Here is a 21,620-nt window from a genome sequence, read left to right as displayed (position 1 = left end):
ATTAGTTGAGTGCATTAAACATTTTCACAAGTACCTCTACGGGCAGCGATTCCGCGTCAGGACAGATCACGCAGCGTTGAAATAGCTCCTGCAGTTCCGTAATCCAGAAGGTCATTTGGCACGGTGGATCGAGCGACTACAAAGCTATGCCTTTTCCATTGAACATCGGAAAGGTAGTACCCATGGCCGATGCAATGTCACGAAGACCATGTAATTTGGAATGCAAGCACTGTTCGAAAGCTGAGGCTATGGAAGACATCATAGATGTCCGGCTTATGACTATAAATGTAATCTGTGCTTCGTTGCGTACAGACGTGTTTCAATTCGCTCGCACAACTCTTTTTTTCTTCTTATTTTGCTATGGCTAAGTGCATAATTTGTGACAATAAACTCTTGGAGGATACCGGTATCTCCTGTAATATTTGTTGCCAACAAGTGCATTTAAAATTTGCAAAATTAAGCTCGAACTGTTTAAAACTTTTAAAATCAAATGCAAACATTTTGTATAGTTGTGACGTTTGTGTTAACAAAACTCTACCTTTCTACATATTCAAACTTGACGAACTCTTTTCATCTTTGAGAGAAATCAAAAAAGTTTTGGTGGTGTTAATAGTGTTAGTGCAAATCTCACTCCCTCTATTGTTGAAAAGTGTGCTAACACAATCGTCACGCGCTCACAAAAAAAGGGTAATGAACCCTCTCCCACATCATCTCAGCCTAAGCGCGCTCAGCCGGACCAACTACAAACAGTTGACAATAGCGCGGCAGCACATATGCTTGTTGTTACAGACAGTGAGAATCATTCTGCTTCTGCTGGCGTCGCTTTAGCTGAAGCTACTGAGCATCAAGCCTCTGCTGATGGGTTATCGCCTATTTTGCCTACTCCTATTCGTAATCAACAAAGTATTGATACTGCACTCGCTACCTCGATGAATAACAACAACTCAATATCTAATGAAAATGTGAATAATGTAAGTGATGGGTCAAACAACAACAAACCAACGTACTCTAGGAGAAGACAAGTGAATAACCGAAAGCAAAATAAATCAGGTGTTGTATTTGGTTCGAACAACAACAATGGATCTTAATGTTGCTGTTCGCAAATCTTGGCTTCATTTATCTTCTTTCGCATCTTCTGTTACTAAGGATGATATTATTAAATACGTCTCTCAGAAAACTGACATTAGTGTGGAGGAGCTAATGTGTTTCAAACTTCTTAGAAAAGGTGAACACGAAAATAATGAGCGAAAGTTTTTCAATTTTAAACTTGGCGTACCAACAGATTATGTCGCTATGGTCCTTAATGAGTCACTATGGCCTAAACATGGAGGAGCTAATGTGTTTCAAACTTCTTAGAAAAGGTGAACACGAAAATACTGAGCGAAAGTTTTTCAATTTTAAACTTGGCGTACCAACAGATTATGTCGCTATGGTCCTTAATGAGTCACTATGGTCTAAACATGTCAGGATCAAGCCTTTTTTCCAAAAGCCAGGGCTGGGAGCAGAGAAAACCTAGCTTGTAGAGATTTTACTAATTTGCAACGTCCTACGGCCTCTATCGCTTCTTCTGGTCTTAAGATCTACTTTCAAAATATTTCCGGTTTAAGAACTAAATCCCACATTGTTAACTCATTCAGCGCCCAAATGGACTTTGATATTATTGTCATATTCGAGACGTGGTTAAACTCTGATTTTTTCGATGGTGAATTCTTCGATTTAAACGCCTACGATGTCTTCCGTAAAGACCGAGATCCTGCCAAGACTGGCTCTCGCAGAGGTGGAGGCGTTCTTATCGCGGTGAAACACAAGTACGGTGCCTGCTTAATAACTCTATTAAATATATACGAATCTTTGCTTGACCAGCTATGTGTCTGCCTAAAAGGCTCTTCCAGATCCGGATCGCTCTATATCGTAGCTTCATACATTCCTCCTAGTAGTGATTTTGAACTTTATAAAATGCATGCTGACAATATCACATCGCTTATCGAAAACAATGTATTAGATGATAACTTATGTATTTTAGGTGATTTTAACTTGAGTAACGTCCGCTGGACTGATAGTGCTTGTAACTCTTGTCTCATGCCATCTAATGTAACAGCCTCTCACGAGACTCATCTTATAGATTGTATTTTAAATGTTAATTTGAAGCAAATCAATTTATTTTTTAACGAGCTAGGCAAAATCTTAGATCTCATATTTGTGACTGATAATATTAACTACGTTATTTCTGAGTGCATGTCGCCCATGAGTCAATGTGATAAACATCATAAGGTCATAACTCTAAGCGTTTAGTCTTATGAACACCTTCCGACTTTTCTAAATACTAATGATAAAATCATTTACAAATATGATACCTGTGATTTTGTGAATCTCAATAGTTTATTATTGGATGTTAACTGGACTGCTCTAATAGCAAATTCAAGTATCGATGAGTGCTTTTCCAGCTTCAAAGCATTTATGCATGAGTTCTGTATGAATAATATATCCATTAAAAAGAAGCGACCACATAGTATTCCATGGTACACAAAAGAATTAAAAAAGCTTAAAAACCTAAGAAACAAATTTCACAAACGTTTTCTGCTCACTAATAATATATATTTTTATTATAAATATAAAAACTTTGCTGTCGAGTTCAATCGCCTAGATAAATATCTGTACAATAAATTCATTCGTAGCGCCGAGTGGAGTATTAAAAGTAATCCGAAATATTTTTGGACGTTTATCAAATCAAAAAGATCACGTTCTTTTATTCCAAAGTCAGTGTTTCTTGATGATCAGTTCGCTGATTGGCCCAATGATGTAGCTAATCTGTTTGCTAACTTTTTAAGTCTAATTTTACTACTGAAAATGATGTCCCCTCATCAAGCTTTTCTTCAAATTTCTCACACCTTAATTTTGGGTCTCTGACCCTATCTTCAGAAGACATTGGCAAAGGGCTTGCCACACTTAAGCCGTCTTCTCAAACCGATGTTGATGGCCTGTCGGCACTCCTTTTAAAAAAATGCCCTGCTCTAATTGCACCATTGAAAATTATTTTCGATAAATCTCTTGCTACAGGGACCTTCGTTATTGATTGGAAAGTTGCTCACATAATCCCAATCTTAAAATCAGGTAAGAAAAACGATGTTCGCAATTATAGACCTATCTCAAAACTCTCTACCATTTCTAAGCTTTTTGAGTGCATTGTAAAAGAAAAACTGTATTTTGCAACCAAATCCCTTATTTGCCAAGATCAACATGGGTTTGTGTCTGGGCGATCCAGAGCCACGAATTTAGCTGTATTTGTAGATTACTGTCATACTGATTTCTCAGCTGGACTACAGGTTGATTGCGTATATACAGACTTCTCGAAGGCCTTTGACAAAGCTTGCTCATATGGGTTTCCATTCCTGCTTTTTGAAATGGATACAATCATACCTCTCTAATAGACGCTGTGTTGTTACTATCGATGGTGTTTCGTCAGAACCTTTCATTGCTTCATCCGGTGTCCCGCAAGGAAGCGTTCTAGGCCCTCTACTATTTGTTCTTTTCATCAACGACATAAGTAGTTGCTTTTTATTTGCAAATTATTTACTGTATGCAGATGATCTCAAAAATTTCGCGGTAGTCAGGGATACTTCTGATGAAGCTAAGTTTCAACGTGATATTGACGCTGTTCATTCGTGGTGTCTACGTTATAGACACCCTTTAAATATTAAAAAATGCTTTAAGATGACGTTTGCTAAAATTTTGAATGTTCGTATTACGAACTATAGCATTTCGAACACTTTCTTGCGCAATGTTACTGAAGTAAAAGATCTTGGGGTTATCTTTGACCCGAAGTTGAACTTTAATAATCATGTTGACTTCATCATTGCAAAGTCCTACTCAGTACTTGGTTTTATCCGTCGGAATTCCACTAGGTTTTCTGACCCTTACACTCTGAAAATGTTATATATAACATTTTACGCTCGCGTCTTGAGTACGCAGTTTTCATATGGAGGCCCTATAGCCAAGTTTCTAAAGGAGTTTCTTAAATTCGCTCTAAGAACCTTAAAATTCGACGATCCTGTCCCTTGGTATGCTTCGCGTCTTATGCTTATTGACCTACAATCTTTGGATAGTAGTAGGTCTATGTTGTCGCTGACTTTTATATTCAATATTATTCAAGGGATCCTTGATTGCCCTTCTCTCATGGATAGGATTACTTTTAATGTTCCTAGGCGTAACCTCCGAGTCACTTACCCTTTTTACTGCAAAAAGGTTAAAACTAATTTCGCCAGCAATGCTCCTCTTGCAAGATCTATGCGAGAATTTAATATTTTGTCTCAAACAATCGTCACTGATTTTTCAATGACCACTGAAGCTTTCGTAAATCTTTTTCGCTCGTTATCTATAAATCTTTAAACTTGTTTTAAATGCTTAGCATATTAACGTCTTAAGTTTAGTATGTAACATACTTGTATTTTTATATAAAAATGTATGTACTTGTTGTTAGTAGTCTGTAAGAAACTTTGTTTCATTGACGGTATTACAATAAATATAAATATAAATATAAATATAATGTGTTCAGATGAATGGGACATGGAACAACTAAGGAAGTGTCAGCTGGAAGATACAGATCTGTCACATGTTATGCGAGGGCTCGAGCGAAACGAAAAACCAAATAAAGAAGGGATGTCAGCAAAGAGTCCTATTGCGAAGTCATACTGTAGACAGGGAACAGTTTAGAATTGATATCCGGTTGCCTGCATCGAGTATGGGAGAGTGAAGATGGTCAATGTAAGGGAAAACTGATAGTTGTTCCCAGGAAAAGGATTCCTGACGTTCTCAGTGAGCTACATAACGGTCCAAGTGGAGGTCATCTTGGAATTACGAAGACGCTCGAGAAGATTAAGCAGATATTCTATTGGGTTGGTTGCCGCCAGAAAGTCACTGAGTGGATTACCAACTGCGAGGTTTGCAGCAGAGCGAAGGGGCCCAAAACCCGAAGTCATGACCAGATGAAGCAATATAACACAATTGCACCATATGAAAGGATCGCTATAGATGTCGCAGGTCCATTTCCTAATAGCAACCGGGGAAACAAATATGTACTGGTGGTTATGGATTATTTCAGCAAGTGGCCAGAGGTATACCCAATCCCAAATCAAGAAGCGTAAACAGTAGCAGAAGTGGTTACAAACGATTGGGTTGCAAGGTATGATGTACCAATGGAGTTACATTCTGGCCAAGGGAGAAATTTTGAATCAGCTGTGTTCCAAGAAATGTGTAAGACGTTGGGCATTCGAAAAACACGGACAACTGCAGTGCATCCTCAGCCCGATGGTAAGGTGGAACGTTTTAAATGGAAATTAGTTGACAAGTTCCATAAAGAGTGGGATACACGCATATCATTATTCTTGATGGCTTACCGATCGGCAGTGCAAGAGACAACGGGCCAAACTCCCCCAAAAGTAATTTTTGGCAATGATCTTCGATTGCCAGCTGATTTGAAGTTTGGGATAAATGCCGATGCGGTGAGAAATGTCAAGAAATCCACTGGTGGCTTGAAAGAAGAGATGAGAGAAATACACGATCTTGTAAGGCAACGAACAAAGATTATGAGTGACAAGATGAAAGCCAGATACGATAAAGCAATTAATTCGGAAGGTTTTCCGGAAGGAGATTTGGTGCGGTTACACAACCCACAACGAAAAAACAGTTTGTACCCGAAATTGCAGTGTAATTGGGAAGGCCCATACAAAGTTGTAAAACTGATCAACGATGTAATTTACCGCATACAAACTATTGGCAAACCACGAAACAAAATGAAAGTGGTTCATTTGGAAAGGCTGGCAGCGTTTAGATCGAGAGATTTGTCTGATCGGGACGATGAGACTTAGGTGGAGGGCAGTGTGGCGAATGTTGACATCACTAGGCTGTTAGTAAATAATCACGCAACAACAAAAACATGAAGCAGCCACACTTGTGTACATGAATACATCAGTCATCATTTACACACATACATACAAGGCAACGAAGAGATATCTCACACACACACATGTGGTCATCAGCCGAATTAGTTACTCACACATACACACGCATATGGCTATGGGAGAGGCGTGGACTACAGATGTACATGTATATAGCTGTTTACAAAGCAGGAGATACAAGAGTTCTAGAAGGTGAACGTCTAGACCTTTGGAGAAATATGCGGACGACGAGGCAACAGAGAGTATAAAAGCAGCGCAAGCTGAGTAATAACTAAACAGTTTGATTTAAACACGCTACTAGTTGCGAAGCGAAGTTGTTAAGTATAATTGTACTACTCCCAAAGTAGTCTAATAAAGGCCATTTTGCAATACAGATATTGGAGTTATTTAGACAGTTCAGCGACACGAACGTTAGCAGAAGGTGCAATAGTAACCAGGATTTTCCCAAATTCGTTACAGTATAATAAGATGTTTTATAATTTTAATAATAGCCATATATATTGTTTTAAATATGTTTTCACAGCTTTATTTACAGGTCTTGGTGACGATAATGCTTGAGGCCAGACGTCGTGCAAACAGTCGGGCACATAAACACAAACGACGTGCCATCCATTGCCATCACCTCCACAGAGATTGGAGAGGCCATCAAAAAGGTCAAGCCCTCTAAATCCATAGGCCCAAACGTTATAGCCATGTCAGTACTAAAACACCTTTGCGATGAGAGAGTAGACTACCAACCTTTCGTTGAAATCCTTTGCCATTCCCAACAGTGGAAAATGGCAAGAGTAATGCTATACGATGCTGTCCAAAAAGGGAAGGGTGTCAAAAGACGTTTTTGGTCCCAGAATCGCTAATCCAAATTCGAAAAACAAAAATTTTCATTAGTTCAAAACATATTAACGAAAAACCGAAAAATAACCGCGGGTCCCTCCAAAACCGGGGGTGTTATTCATATTTTTTTACGCAGAACACCTTTCTTCGTTCTGCAGTCCAATGGGTTTGGATCAAAATTAAATCCGTGCAAATGCCTTTGTACAGAAAATATTTTCCTGTGTACAATATAACAACCACCACATGAAAAGTTTCAATATCTTTTGCAAATATATCCTCACGAAGCTAAATTTTAATATTCGCGATCCTATGTCCAAAACGCAATGATAATTCCACAACTAAAGCCTGGGAAGCCAGCTAATAAAGGTCAGTCATATCACTCCTTTCGCCAGTTGTAAAGACAGGGGAACCCGTCCTGCTCCTTCATTGCACAGCGAATCTTCGCTTAGCCTCTCATCAGCATGGCTTCCGCAAAATGCATCGCACTACCGCCGCGCTAAACGCCATAAACACACAGCTATACATATAACGGACTGAATTAGCAATAACCCCATCAACCACGCCACGTTACTCCAAGACACAGAACGTTCACTCCTTCCCCTTTGTCTTAAAATATGGACCGCAAATTATCTGCACAGTCAACAAGCGTCGGTTAAATTAAGGAACGAAACCTTACGGTGTTGTCCTATCCCCGCTTCTGTTTAATTTCTTCATATCAAAGCTCCCAACCCCACCCGAAGGAGTTACTATCATTTTCTACGCCGACGACTGCACGATATTGGCAACGGGATCTGACAGTCCAGTAGACGAATAAGTTTTTAGAATAAACAGCTATCTCCCGAGTTAAGTTTCTTCACCTCGCGCGGCCTGGTACTATCACCGCCCAAACCGACGGCCACTCTGCTTACGACTTTGAAGGAACAGATGACGCAAATATTGGACTATCACGTCGATGGTGTTACGCTACCGACTGTCAGTCACCCAATGATCTTAGGGGTAACGTTCAATAATACTCTCACCTTCAACGCGTATGCCACCGAATTTATATCTAAAGTACACAAGTGCAACAAAATCCTCAAATCGCTTGCGGGCTGCACTCGGGGAAGAGAGAAAGACACATTCCTAACCAGTAAGAAGCAATCGTGTGCTACGCGTCACCAGTTTGGAAGCCTGATCCTAAAGCACACACTGGAAAAGGCTGCAGACCTGCCAAAATGCTGCACTCAGAACTGCCACAGCATAACGAAATGCGGACAGTTTTTGCTTAGTTGTCACAAACTGGGCACCCTAGCAAACAACTGATTGATCTAGCCCCGCCTCAAAGAGGCTTAAGGGAACATCTCCAGCACTATGATGAAATCCGGCACCTGCCAACACAGTCGTTTGATCCAGACAGGCATAAGGAGGCCGTAGGCAAAATCCACACAGAATTGGTAAACGCTTTTGCCAGGATGCGCCCGGTGAACCACGTTATCAATATACACTATCCTACCCTTTCATAGGAAGAGAGCAGTCTACAAAGAACTTGGTTCTGGATACTGGTACAGGTTAAACTCTTACTTCTCCAGAAACAGCTCCGACATACGTAATGTATGTCCTACATGCGACGTGCCTTCACATGACACCAACCATCTTTTCAATTGTAATGGGGAGCCTACGCCTCTAACACCAACTTCCCTATGGTCCACCCTTTTTGAAACTGCTAGTTGCCTTGGATTTCCGTTAGAAGACTTTGACGACAATTTGTGAGTGGTCACACCCAACAACAACATGACGTGGGCAGTGCCTGTCCATTCCCGCGGCACCATCAGCAAGAAGGCTCTGAAGAATGAATTATGAAAGGTTAATCAGCTTTTTAAAATCAGGACGAGACTTTCGCCTCTAAATACTACAAGCGTGCGAGCGAAGTATCTTACCACAAATCTGACATAAAATCTGCACTTTTCAATTCAATGGCGATGGTGTCACTTGCAGAAAATTGATTTCTTTGAAGAATTTATACGAAAAATGAAGCAATAAAAATTTGTTATTTTTGTAATACACGTAAATACTGGCAAATAGAGCTGCCGAAAAAGTGAGGTTATGTTGTTAACATCACCTTTATTATTGCATTATGATGTATGCTGTCTGTGCCGAAGACTTTATACCTTTCATGAATGGTGCTAAGCAATAATCCCATCCTTTTCGGTCTATCCGAATAACCTTGTATGTATCCATCGTTTTTGAATCCAAGGTCAATTGACCTTATGACCACTTGAAATAAGGTCAATTTTAATTTTGCGCACGTATCAAGGTCCGATGGCAATAAAATAATTTGATGGTGAGATGACTTAAATTCAAAGGACACAATGTATGTCCTACATGCGACGACCTCATGGACACTTTTAATGGCATTAATGTCAGTCGAAACTTTACACATGCGTCAAGGACCATAACAATGCAATCACTTTATGCCGAAGTGGCATAAGGTCAACAAACATAAGATCAATCGACCTTATGACCACTTCAAATTGCCATAAGGTTAATAAAAACTTTGCACACGTATCAAAGACCGATGCAATAATTTGATGGTGGAGTGGCATAAAGTCAACCGGTATAAGGCCAATTTAGCTTATTGGAATATAAATTCTTCATTGGGACAATTAGCCATTTAAATTTAGTTTCGAGGAAAAAAAAAAACCATATTTTTAACGAATTAAGACCAGCACAGAAACAAGAACTAAAAAATTTAAAATAAATAATTGTTAGAAAAAACCTAAAGCCCTTTTATAGCTGACCGAACTAAAAATGTGAAAATAATTTTTTATCACAAATAGTTTATGTTACAGTGGGTGAAGATCGAATAAATTACCATAAATAATTAGCTCAAAATAACTTTACTTATAATAAAATTTATGTTATTAACAGAATAATTAAATTCAGACTAAAAGGGGTGGGGCTCAATTTACTCTATTTTCATCACTCTCTTCTAATGGATAGTTGCAAATAGAATAATTGTAGAATTTAGAAAGAGACCTGTGATTTGACATTAAGCAACTCTCGCCATTTTTGCGAAAAGCATTTCAGTTCAAAGGATTTTATTGACTTCTAAGCACAGGCAAGTGCTTTTAAGAAGGCGGCGTTTGCTCCCCAGTGCGGCACCTCCACCTTACCAGTCGCAAGTGTCTGAACTGTCAACAGTATTTATATGTACCGCTTCTATACGTAAATAAAGATACAAGTTGACGAGCTCCAGCAACAAAAATTTGCGATTGTAAACACCTTATGCATACTTTGAAAATGTTAACATATTTTTCCTGGTTTGTTTTTAGTTTTCACATTCAATTAAATTTTCAATATCGAATATGACCTTTTTTTGCATTTAATATCCGTATGGCACTAGTTTATTTTTGCTTGCGTTTCATGCTTGAAATACACAAGGGTGTCGTATTCATGAAAAATTATAAGATTTCAGGTGTTTCCATGGTTTCCAATATAATTTGATTAAGGTAAAGCACATACGGCGAATAGGAGACCTTGTGAATTGCCCATCTGCCTTTATAGGAAAATTTAACAAACAATTTTCCAATAGCCTAGAGCGGGACCAATAGAACCATGGCTCAATTTTATCGTTGCCTCATCTCATCAGCTGATTTTATTTTTTTCATTCCACTGCTATAGGGATTGCCAAAAGGAGATGGAAAACGCAAAATGTAACCAACACATTGATAATTATTTACTGCCGTAGTGGTAAATTTTTTATAAAAAAGTAGTTTCACAACACTTTAAGTTATTTTTTTTAGTAAATGCTTCTAATTTAGCAACTTTATTTTCTTGCAAGTATTGTTTTCTTTCCATTCCATTCGCCTAACGCCAACACGCAGATTTTGACAATCTGAACAAAGGTATGTTTTGCTGTACAGATGAGCCAACCATATAGTTGAGGAATGAATAGAACGTACAAAATAAATTATTTACTTTTAAAATTTTATTTTTCAATACATTTTTTTTACAATAAAAAGAATAAATACGGAGCGGAAAATGTATTGGATGCACTTTTCGTTGATTATTTCACTTGCACGTTGATTTTCCTAACGCACAATGCTCAAAACCCAAATTTTGATATGTCAGAGACAAACAAAGAAATAACGGCTGGACCCATAATGCAATAACAAAGGTGAAGGTCAACAACATAACCTCACTTTTGCGGCAGCTCTATTTGCGAGAATTTATGTGTATTTCAAAAGTAATATATTTTGATTGCTTAATTTTTCGTACAAATTCTTACGTTAATCTTTTTGTCTAAAAAATTCTGCTAGTGGCTTATATAGTTATTATATTTCTAAACGTATAGTAAAATCTAATCCGATCGTAGTAGAATTTAAAGGTAGTTATGTATGATAGACAACCCTCTAAAATATGCATGCCAAACATGTCAGAATAAGGGAAACCGTCAACGATTTGAGAACGCCTAAATATTAAATTCATCATGGACCGAAACATGATTCAATCGCAAGCGGTTTGCTCGGCTGACAAATTTTTTGACAATTGCAGCCATTTTGCTCCCAAATAGAATTGACATCCGTTAACTGTGTTGTTTCTTTGCGATTTTTCGGAAAATATTAGTAGAAATAGGAACCAATCAGTTTACAAATACCCGATAAGTACTGAACTGCATAATTCCTTAAAACAATTTTATTTTTTCATTTTATGATGAATTTATTAACTATGCCATGATCTATTGTGCGGCTGAATATAGGTAATTTTATGAAAATTACGGACACCAAGGAATCGTGTACTTTCGTAAACCTATGAACATGCGAAACCTAAACCAATTCAAAATTCATTTTTCAACGTCTAAAACTCGATTAGTAAACATTACATTAGTAAATAAAAAATGTAATTGGGATAAAGTTTACAACAACTAAGGCATGACGTGGCTGAATGCGTTTGTAACACTACCATCGTAGGAGTGCGGGTTCAAATCTCACTCCCGGGAGAAAAGGCTTTGAAGAGATTTAAAAGGTATAATCGAAACAGATGTCGCCTTGTCCGTCCTGATGTCACGTTGTTTAAATTTTTCCCAAATTATTAAATAAATTATAAACTAAAAATTGCTTCAAATAAATGTTTTCATCAGGGGCTGAAACTGTTATTCCTTTTATAATATAATTCGTTGCAAAACTATTAATTTTGGACTTTAAATATATTTGGATCAATATAAAAATTATTTTCGGAATTTTATTTTTTGAGTCCGATAGAACTAGTTACACTCGGACTTTTAAAAATAAAAGTCCGGAAATAAAAGTTAAATCAAGACTTTTATTTTATAAGGCCGAAATAAAAGTCCCGCTTGATAACAAAGAAACGGCTTATGGGAAATAAAATTTGTTTTTTAATTCGGATAAGCCATTTCTTTGTTACCAAGCGGGACTTTTATTTCGGCCTTAAAAAATAAAAGTCTTGATTTAACTTTTATTTCCGGACTTTTATTTTTAAAAGTCCGAGTGTAACTAGTTCTATCGGACTCAAAAAATAAAAATACAGATTTTACTTTTATATGCGGACTTTTATGGAAAAAGTTCGAAAAATAAAAAGGATTGATGATTCGACATGATATTGCTATAGAGATACCTGGAAACTCAAACATTTTCACCTAGGACATTTTTTTGACCAAGACTTTTTCGAATACGAAAAAAAAAAATTATTATTTTCCGTCCCTGGTTTTCATACTGCTACGAATATTAGCAACACTAAGGGGTACTGCCATCTCTAAGCCGATGCTAAGCAGTGATTGTATGTACATCCATAAATCAATCATTATGTATCTACATAAACGAATCAATCATTATGTCTACACACATGTACGTACACGCAGCGGAGAAGCAACGCACAAACACATGCAGATATCTTATCTGAGATATGCAATTACAATTGTGGAAGTGTCGCTCACAAACACACGCGCATATGAGAGCTATACACGTACATCTGTAGTTATAATTATAGCAGATAACCAACTAGTAGATTCGAGAACAGAAGCGCCTAGAAGATGCAACGAGGAAATCAAAGAGTATATAAGGCAGCAACCGTAGAGGCGCTACAATCAGTTTCGATTAAGCACGCTATCTGTGGGGCAATAGTAGAGTTATTTATTGTGAAGTACTTGAATAAAGGCCATTTTGCATTATTAAATATTGGAGTTATTTATTCAACAGTTATTGATTCGAACTTAGCAGAAGGTTGCAAATAAGAGGATTTGAAATAAATTCGTTACAATTGGTGTCAGAAGAGGAATTGTTGAATAAATTCCGAAGATTGGGAATACAACTTCCACATGGCAAAGTTGAGTGAATTGACGATCCAGCAACTGAAGGAGGAGTTAGAAGTCCGTGGATTGGCAACTTTTGGCAATAAATCCCAGCTAAAAAAACGACTAATGGTATTTGAAGGAATCATCAATGCTGAGGAGTATATCTTTCATTATGATAGCGACAAAACAGATTCTTACTCAAAATTACTGCGTTCTTCCTTGTCCAGTTGTTTTGTGTAGATGTTTTGTTTTCTACATTGTGCAGAAATGGTCATATATAAAATTTTTAAATTATAGGACTTATTTATAAATTTGAATAAAATTTAAAAGAAATAAGTAATAAAATGAACATAATGTAAAATTCAAACAACAAACTATATATATATGCGTATTTAACGTTTGTTGATATTTTGTCAGCCGGTTCGTGCTTGATGGACTATGTAGAGCAGCTGATGATTGTTGACATTGTTAGAAAATACACGTATAGATGTCGCTGATGTTTTTAGCTTCTACGCTTCTTTTATTAACACAGTTTTTATCAGCTTTAATAAATATTTCTTCTAATAGGATTCTTTTTCCCCAACTTTTCTCTCTAGCCAATACTTTAGTTCCTTCGAAGTCAAATCTATGTCCAAAAGTAATAGCGTGGAGGGCGAGTGCACTTTTTTCTGTTTCTTTCTTCTCAACAGTTTTTCTATGTTGATTTAGGCGTTTGTATAAATGTTGAGATGTAGTGCCTATGTAACTTTTTCTTCGCTGGCAGTCAATACAATCTATTTTGTATACAACGTTCTTTTCTTTATTTGTTGGTATTTTGTCTTTAATCTTGTTGTACATTTTCCCAACATTGTTTTTATTTTTGTACGCAAAACGGACGTTGGCAGTGAACTCTTTGAATTTGTTTGTAATACATTTTGTAATATACGGGAAATATGAAATTGTCATAGTTTTAATTTCTGCTAATTGTTGTTGAGCGTTGGTGCTCGTTAATATTGGGTCGGTGTTTTTGTTGTTGATGGATATTTTATAATGATTCATTTTATGATATTTTATAATTATTCAAATTTATAAATAAGTCCTATAATTTAAAAATTTTATATATGACCATTTCTGCACAATGCAGAAAACAAAACATCTATACAAAACAACTGGACAAGGAAGAACGCAGTAATTTTGAGTAAGAATCTGTGATTTCAATAATTGTGTTATATATGTACTTTTGTGTGTATATGTAATTAATAATTATTAACCCTCTTTTGCAATGCAAGGCCTTATATACTAAGTTTTATATTTTTTGTCATTAGGCCCTGAAGAAGACCAAAATAAAAGGTCGAAACGTTGGCGATAAAATAAAAAAGGCGTTTTTCTGATTCATTGGACTGTAAACCCGAAACCAAAAAAAACAAACATCAACAATGGCATCTCAGCTGGAGTCACAGGAGGCACGCCTTTCAGAAATGGCGTCGCAAATGTCATTTCAATTGGAAGAACAGAAGACATATATGTCATCTCAACTGGAAGCGCAAGAGGCACGTATATCTGGAATGTCGACAAAAATTTCGGAACAGGTATCATCGCAGCTCTTTGCGAAACTGGAAGAGCAGGATGCAAACATTTTACAACTCGAGGAGAAAATTGATGCCGAGATAGAAGCGTTGAAAGGTCTTATGCAACAGTTACAACTAAATCGCTCAGCTGTTCCAGCGAGCAATCCGAAGGTAAAAACTCCACCTTTTGACGGCTCTGTTCCTTTCGAGGTATTCAAGCTTCAATTTGGGAAGACGTCAGCAGTGAACAACTGGAATGCTGAAGATAAAGTTGATGCTCTATTCGTAGCATTGAAGGGGCCAGCAGCCGAAATCCTACAGACGATTCCCGAATGAGAGCGTACTAAAAATAAAAGTCCGAAAATAAAAGTTAAATCAAGACTTTTATTTTATAAGGCCGAAATAAAAGTCCCGCTTGATAACAAAGAAACGGCTTATGGGAAATAAAATTTGTTTTTTAATTCGGATAAGCCATTTCTTTGTTACCAAGCGGGACTTTTATTTCGGCCTTAAAAAATAAAAGTCTTGATTTAACTTTTATTTCCGGACTTTTATTTTTAAAAGTCCGAGTGTAACTAGTTCTATCGGACTCAAAAAATAAAAATACAGATTTTACTTTTATATGTGGACTTTTATGGAAAAAGTTCGAAAAATAAAAAGGATTGATGATTCGACATGATATTGCTATAGAGATACCTGGAAACTCAAACATTTTCACCTAGGACATTTTTTGACCAAGACTTTTTCGAATACGAAAAAAAAAAATTATTATTTTCCGTCCCTGGTTTTCATACTGCTACGAATATTAGCAACACTAAGGGGTACTGCCATCTCTAAGCCGATGCTAAGCAGTGATTGTATGTACATCCATAAATCAATCATTATGTATCTACATAAACGAATCAATCATTATGTCTACACACATGTACGTACACGCAGCGGAGAAGCAACGCACAAACACATGCAGATATCTTATCTGAGATATGCAATTACAATTGTGGAAGTGTCGCTCACAAACACACGCGCATATGAGAGCTATACACGTACATCTGTAGTTATAATTATAGCAGATAACCAACTAATAGATTCGAGAACAGAAGCGCCTAGAAGATGCAACGAGGAAATCAAAGAGTATATACGGCAGCAACCGTAGAGGCGCTACAATCAGTTTCGATTAAGCACGCTATCTGTGGGGCAATAGTAGAGTTATTTATTGTGAAGTACTTGAATAAAGGCCATTTTGCATTATTAAATATTGGAGTTATTTATTCAACAGTTTAGTGATTCGAACTTAGCAGAAGGTTGCAAATAAGAGGATTTGAAATAAATTCGTTACAATTGGTATCAGAAGAGGAATTGTTGAATAAATTCCGAAGATTGGGAATACAACTTCGACATGGCAAAGTTGAGTGAATTGACGATCCAGCAACTGAAGGAGGAGTTAGAAGTCCGTGGATTGGCAACTTTTGGCAATAAATCCCAGCTACAAAAACGACTAGTGGTATTTGAAGGAATCATCAATGCTGAGGAGTATATCTTTCATTATGATAGCGACAAAACAACAACAAAAATGGAAGAAAAAAACGAAACACCGCAGACAGTGACGAGCACAACATCTGTACAAACATCAACAATGGCATCTCAGCTGGAGTCACAGGAGGCACGCATTTCAGAAATGGCGTCGCAAATGGCTTCGCAAATGTCATTTCAATTGGAAGAACAGAAGACATATATGTCATCTCAACTGGAAGCGCAAGAGGCACGTATATCTGGAATGTCGACAAAAATTTCGGAACAGGTATCATCGCAGCTCTTTGCGAAACTGGAAGAGCAGGATGCAAACATTTTACAACTCGAGGAGAAAATTGATGCCGAGATAGAAGCGTTGAAAGGTCTTATGCAACAGTTACAACTAAATCGCTCAGCTGTTCCAGCGACAATCCGAAGGTAAAAACTCCACCTTTTGACGGCTCTGTTCCTTTCGAGGTATTCAAGCTTCAATTTGGGAAGACGTCAGCAGTGAACAACTGGAATGCTGAAGATAAAGTTGATGCTCTATTCGTAGCATTGAAGGGGCCAGCAGCCGAAATCCTACAGACGATTCCCGAATGAGAGCGGAACAACAATGAAGCATTGATGACCACTTCCCCCAGCGGGTTAGGGGGGGTCAGAATATACCCGCGGTAGGTATGCCTGTCGTAAGAGGCGACTAAAATACCAGATTCAAGGGGCTGTGTAGCGCAACCCTGCAGGTTGCCAGCGCAACATATAGCTTCTCCAAACCCAATTGTCAACCTCACCTATCCGCGGCGAATCCTGTTTCACTAACAGACGAGGCTCTGGTGACCCTAAGCTCCTTATGGAACTTGGGGTTGGGGAGGGAGGGGATGGCCTGAAGGTTTAATGTGGCCACATAAATCGTACCCGAGATGGTCGGGCCAGCACCTTAATGGTGCTGTGGTACCGGAGCGTACCGGATCTGTATCCGGCAAAGGACCATCACATCGATAACACTCCCCAAAGCCTTCGGGGAGCAACCTTATCGCTACAACAACAACAACAACACTGTCGAGAGACGTTATGGAAGCGAGCATAGAAAACAGATATACCAAATTGAGTTGCAAAATCGTTACCAAAAAGCAAATGAGACATTACAAGAGTTTGCTTCGGATGTTGAAAGATTGGCTCATCTTGCAAATGCGGACGCACCCGTAGAAAACACTGAAAGGGTAAAGATTCAGAGCTTTATTAACGGCATACGGGACGTCGAAACGAAGCGAGCTACACACGGGAACCCAAAGCCAACATTTGCTGAAACGGTAGCCCATGCACTGACTCAGGAAACAGCGTCACTTTTGAGTAAGCCCGCATACAAAGCTCATCGCGTGGAAGTGGAAAGGCCAGATTGGGTAGACACAACTTTGGAAGCACTGAAGGGATTACAGGGATTACGGAGTTATGAAGTGTTTCAAGTGCGGTAACCCAAGTCACATTGCACGTCATTGCAGCACCGGTCACCTATCTAGCAAACTGGAAGGAAATCTAGCAGTCTTACCGCCAAAAGAAATGTGGATGGCAAGGAGCGTGTACTGACTGTAGATACGGGCGCATCTCAGTCCTTAATCCGATCTGACTTGGTCAACAGGAGAGTAAAACCGTTACCTGGAGCAAGGTTGCGTACGGTCACTGGCGAGTATAATCAAGTCCAAGGCGAAGTGGTATGTGAGGTATTACTTGGAAAAGTCATGGTTCTACACAAATTCGTTGTGGCGGAGATCGTTGATGAAGTCATATTGGGAGTGGACTTCTTGGTTGACGATGACATCAAGATCGATATGCAGAGAAGGGTGATGCGTTATGAGAACCAGGATATATCACTTAACTTCAGTTTGGAGAAAGGGTTCAGCAGTAATCGAGTACTGGTGGAGAAGACTCGACAAAGACCACGAAAGTCAAAGGTAAAGGTTGATGGATCGAATGGGCCAAATAAAGCGAAATCAAAAGTACCTGCGAGAGAAACACTGGCATTGACAAAACCTAATGGACGCACTAAAACGACTGAAAGAATTTTCCAGAAAGAATGCAAGGGTGGTTTCAAGCCAGCGCGCATTTCTGTTGGGAAACGTCGGAACGATACTGAGTATATGAAGCCAATCCTTCAAGATCAAGCTCTGCGAAGTAGTTCTTCATTGATCAAACAACAGAGTGCGAGGGAACGATCCAGGATAATGAGTAGTAAGATGAAACGCAGGCACGATGAGAACAATAATTCGGAAGGTTTCTTGGTGGGAGATTTGGTACCTACTGTTATACAACCCTCACCGGCGGAAAGGTGTTCCATCCAAGATTCGGTGCAGTTGGGAAGGCCCGTGCAAAGTTGTGAAGAAGATCAGTGATACCATCTACCGCATACAAACCATTGGGAAACCACGGAGTAGAAGAGTGGTACATTTGGAGATGCTAGCGGCGTTTAGATCGGGAGATTTGTCTGATCGGGACGATCACACACAGATAATTGAAGAAAAAATACGAAGCAATACAAGAAAAAAACTTGTGTCATATTTCCTAGGAAACTTTAAAAGTTTTTCATATAATCACACAGATTAATAACTAGAGCTTATGAAAGTGAGGTTGAAATAGGTGACCGACCGAACCCCGATTTTTTATCTGACAATTCGTGTAAATTATATTCCAAGGCGAATTCATTACCAGGTGTTCAAGGCGAATCTATACTAGGTCGTAGCAAAGCGAATTCAACCAATTCGCCGTGCGGAAGAATGTCAAGTCAAAAGAAAATTTTCATTGATTTCGATTAACTGACATGTTGTAGTACAAGGCGCTGTATGGAAAATTATCAAGAAGAAGCAATCAGCTGATGGGGTAACACCACCTGTAATGAATTCACCTTGCAGGTGTTGTTATCCCAACAGCTGATTGCTTCTTCTTGATTATTTTCCATACAACGCTTTGTACAACAATCCTCGTGTTCCAATGGTACATGAACCAGATATGGATAGAGATTTAACTTGGAAATGCAACAACAATGTGAACAATGTGTTAAATCCCTATCCGTATTAATCCCTATCCGCGATTGAATTCGCTTTGCCACCACCTGGTACAGAGATAATTTTAAGATAGAGATGTTGTAGGGACGAAAAATAGTGCGAAGCAAGCTTCCTAAAATTTTAGGTCACATTCGCCACTTACCACAGCAGAATTTATTAAACTACCACTGTCTGTATTTATTATTTAACAAGTATTTGTATACTTTTTATGGTGTTCAGAATTTTAATTTTTACTCTCTAAAACTCAAATTAGGGTGTTTTGTGTCCTTAAATTATGTTAAAAATCGTGTTAAAGTTTGTGGTGTGGTGGAAGTGGCCGTCTAGAATTTTGTGAAGCTCCGCTGCTTTCCACTGAAGTTTGCGCATGCAACATCTTTATCTTCAAAAATTTTTGTCTGGCATGGATTCGCCTCGGGTATAATAAACATTGTAAAATTTCGAAATACTTACGTATGTACACACATACAACATACACACGTAGCTTCATAACATCAAAACATCCAATTTACGTAGTTACACGTAAATATTTACGTATGTAAACATGTACATACATACACATATGAATAGATATATTACGCTAAGAAACCCTTATCAGAATGGATCAGTAATTTAGGATGTCAGATTTTTAGGTAGTTTCAAGAAATGTGTTGCAAGCAATAAATAACAAAACGAGCACGACGAAGGTTCAAAATAAAAACCGATTCGACAACACACCACATATGCATTAACATCACATCCTCACATATGTACATACATTTTGTACTTGGGTATACATGCATGCAAGTAGATACGAATAGCAACGCTCGTACTACGTCACTAAACGTAAAAAATTCAATCAGCAAAACTTTTTCCTCTATGAAACACAAATCGAATGCAAACTTACCAACATAAAGTATTTTTCGATATAAATCTAAATATTTGTTGCATATATTTATATATTTTTTAAAACACAAGAGCACTTAAATTATCCATTACTATTTAATGGCCATCTCGCTTGGGCTTACACGAATGTGTGATAGGACGTTGATTTTCGAGGTGGAAAAAAAAAAACAACCACGTATCATGTGAAACGAAACGGCATGCCTTCGTTAACTGTGCATGGACTAAAAATTTTTTGGTTAGATTTGGCATTTTCAAATTCGGCAACAAACGTTCTTTTGTAAACAGCAGAATTGCTGTACCTAAATTATGTGAAATCACTTTGCTTATTTGCATATTTATTATATAGTCCTAGTATTATAGCCAATTGAGGTTGCCCGTACTTACATCAAATATTATACAACTGTATTGTACTAATATCAAATTTTCGGACGCATATTTAATGACTAGTAATACTAAATTAAATAGTTTGATTGGGTTTGGCTTCGCAATCGATCAGTATGAGGTACATAGAACACCAATCGATAACTAAAATAATGGGAAATTTAATGAAAGCGGAATGTGTGACTAACGAAACACGAAATCGAAATGCAATATTTAAAATACAAAATGGCTGCCAGTTAACCATGGCGGAACGATACAAGGTGGCATCATGGTGACATACCTACAAACATAAATAATACTGTTTTCACACAGAAACTTAATGATCTCATTTCACCTGCTAATGAAATCGTAAATTTTTTGCTTTCACACAGAAGTAACTGCTCGATTAGTATGAAGGATGAGACAGACAATCATGGCGGAACGATACAAGCAGCCCAATTCTAAACGAAAATTCCGTGCGAGTTTTCTCCCTTCTCCCATTCCTCGTATTCTAAATAAAAATTCCTTGCGAGTTTTTTCACTTCTCCCTTTCCTCCTATTCTGAACAATGTTCGAAAAAGCGGAAACCGGTTATGGGAGAAAAGTAGGTATTATGAATGTGAGGGAGAGGGAGATTTCTCTGCCATTTCATAGGAGTTTTTTCACTTGTTAAATTAAAGGGAATGCATCAAAATAGTTAAAGGAAATTGGTTATTTTAAGAAAGAACACTTATTTGTACAAATTTGTGCTAAAAGATGTATTTATATTCTACCACAATATTCTCACTTCTAATACAACAACAACTACAACCACAATATTCTTTATTTTAATTTGAAAAGTATATCATAAGCAACGGTAGAGCTCTTGGTATACAAATTTGATGCAGCCATCCAGAAATTGCGCAAGGATTTTTTAATAAGGCTTAAATAGATTTTGGCATATGATGAAGGACGAATTCAACTCAACTTGGCCGCCAGAAAATTGCTTTGCTGAATGAAAGCAGGCAACTCCGGCAGATTTGTATTATGCGGCCGTCTTCTTCTTATGTTCCGCTGTTGATGTTGCTGTGGCACCAATTCATTACTCATTTCAGTGAATACCACATGAAATGCAATAAATACTGTGCAATGTTTATATTTTATTTCTTAATTTCCAACAAATTTGCAACAATAATTAAACTTCAATTTTTTA

At 37.8% G+C, this 21,620-nt stretch overlaps 1 protein-coding gene across 2 annotated transcripts in view; it reads right to left on the bottom strand.

The window, feature by feature from the left end:
- Positions 1-20,558, bottom strand: part of ocm (over compensating males) — a 158,999-nt gene extending 138,441 nt beyond the window's left edge. Inside the window, exon 1 of one of the 2 annotated variants that reach the window (XM_067772736.1) lies at positions 20,453-20,558. The gene's annotated coding sequence lies outside the window, so the exon portion shown is untranslated. Of the gene's footprint in view, positions 1-20,069; positions 20,377-20,452 lie in introns of those variants that run through there. The other variant, XM_067772733.1, reaches the window with a different exon arrangement.
- Between the last annotated feature and the right edge of the window lie 1,062 nt (positions 20,559-21,620).

Source organism: Eurosta solidaginis, chromosome 3, assembly GCF_040869045.1.
Source record: "Eurosta solidaginis isolate ZX-2024a chromosome 3, ASM4086904v1, whole genome shotgun sequence".
Classification (NCBI taxonomy): Eukaryota; Metazoa; Arthropoda; class Insecta; order Diptera; family Tephritidae; genus Eurosta; species Eurosta solidaginis.
Note: the sequence above shows the minus strand (reverse complement) of the source record. Positions and strands in the feature narration are given on the sequence as shown.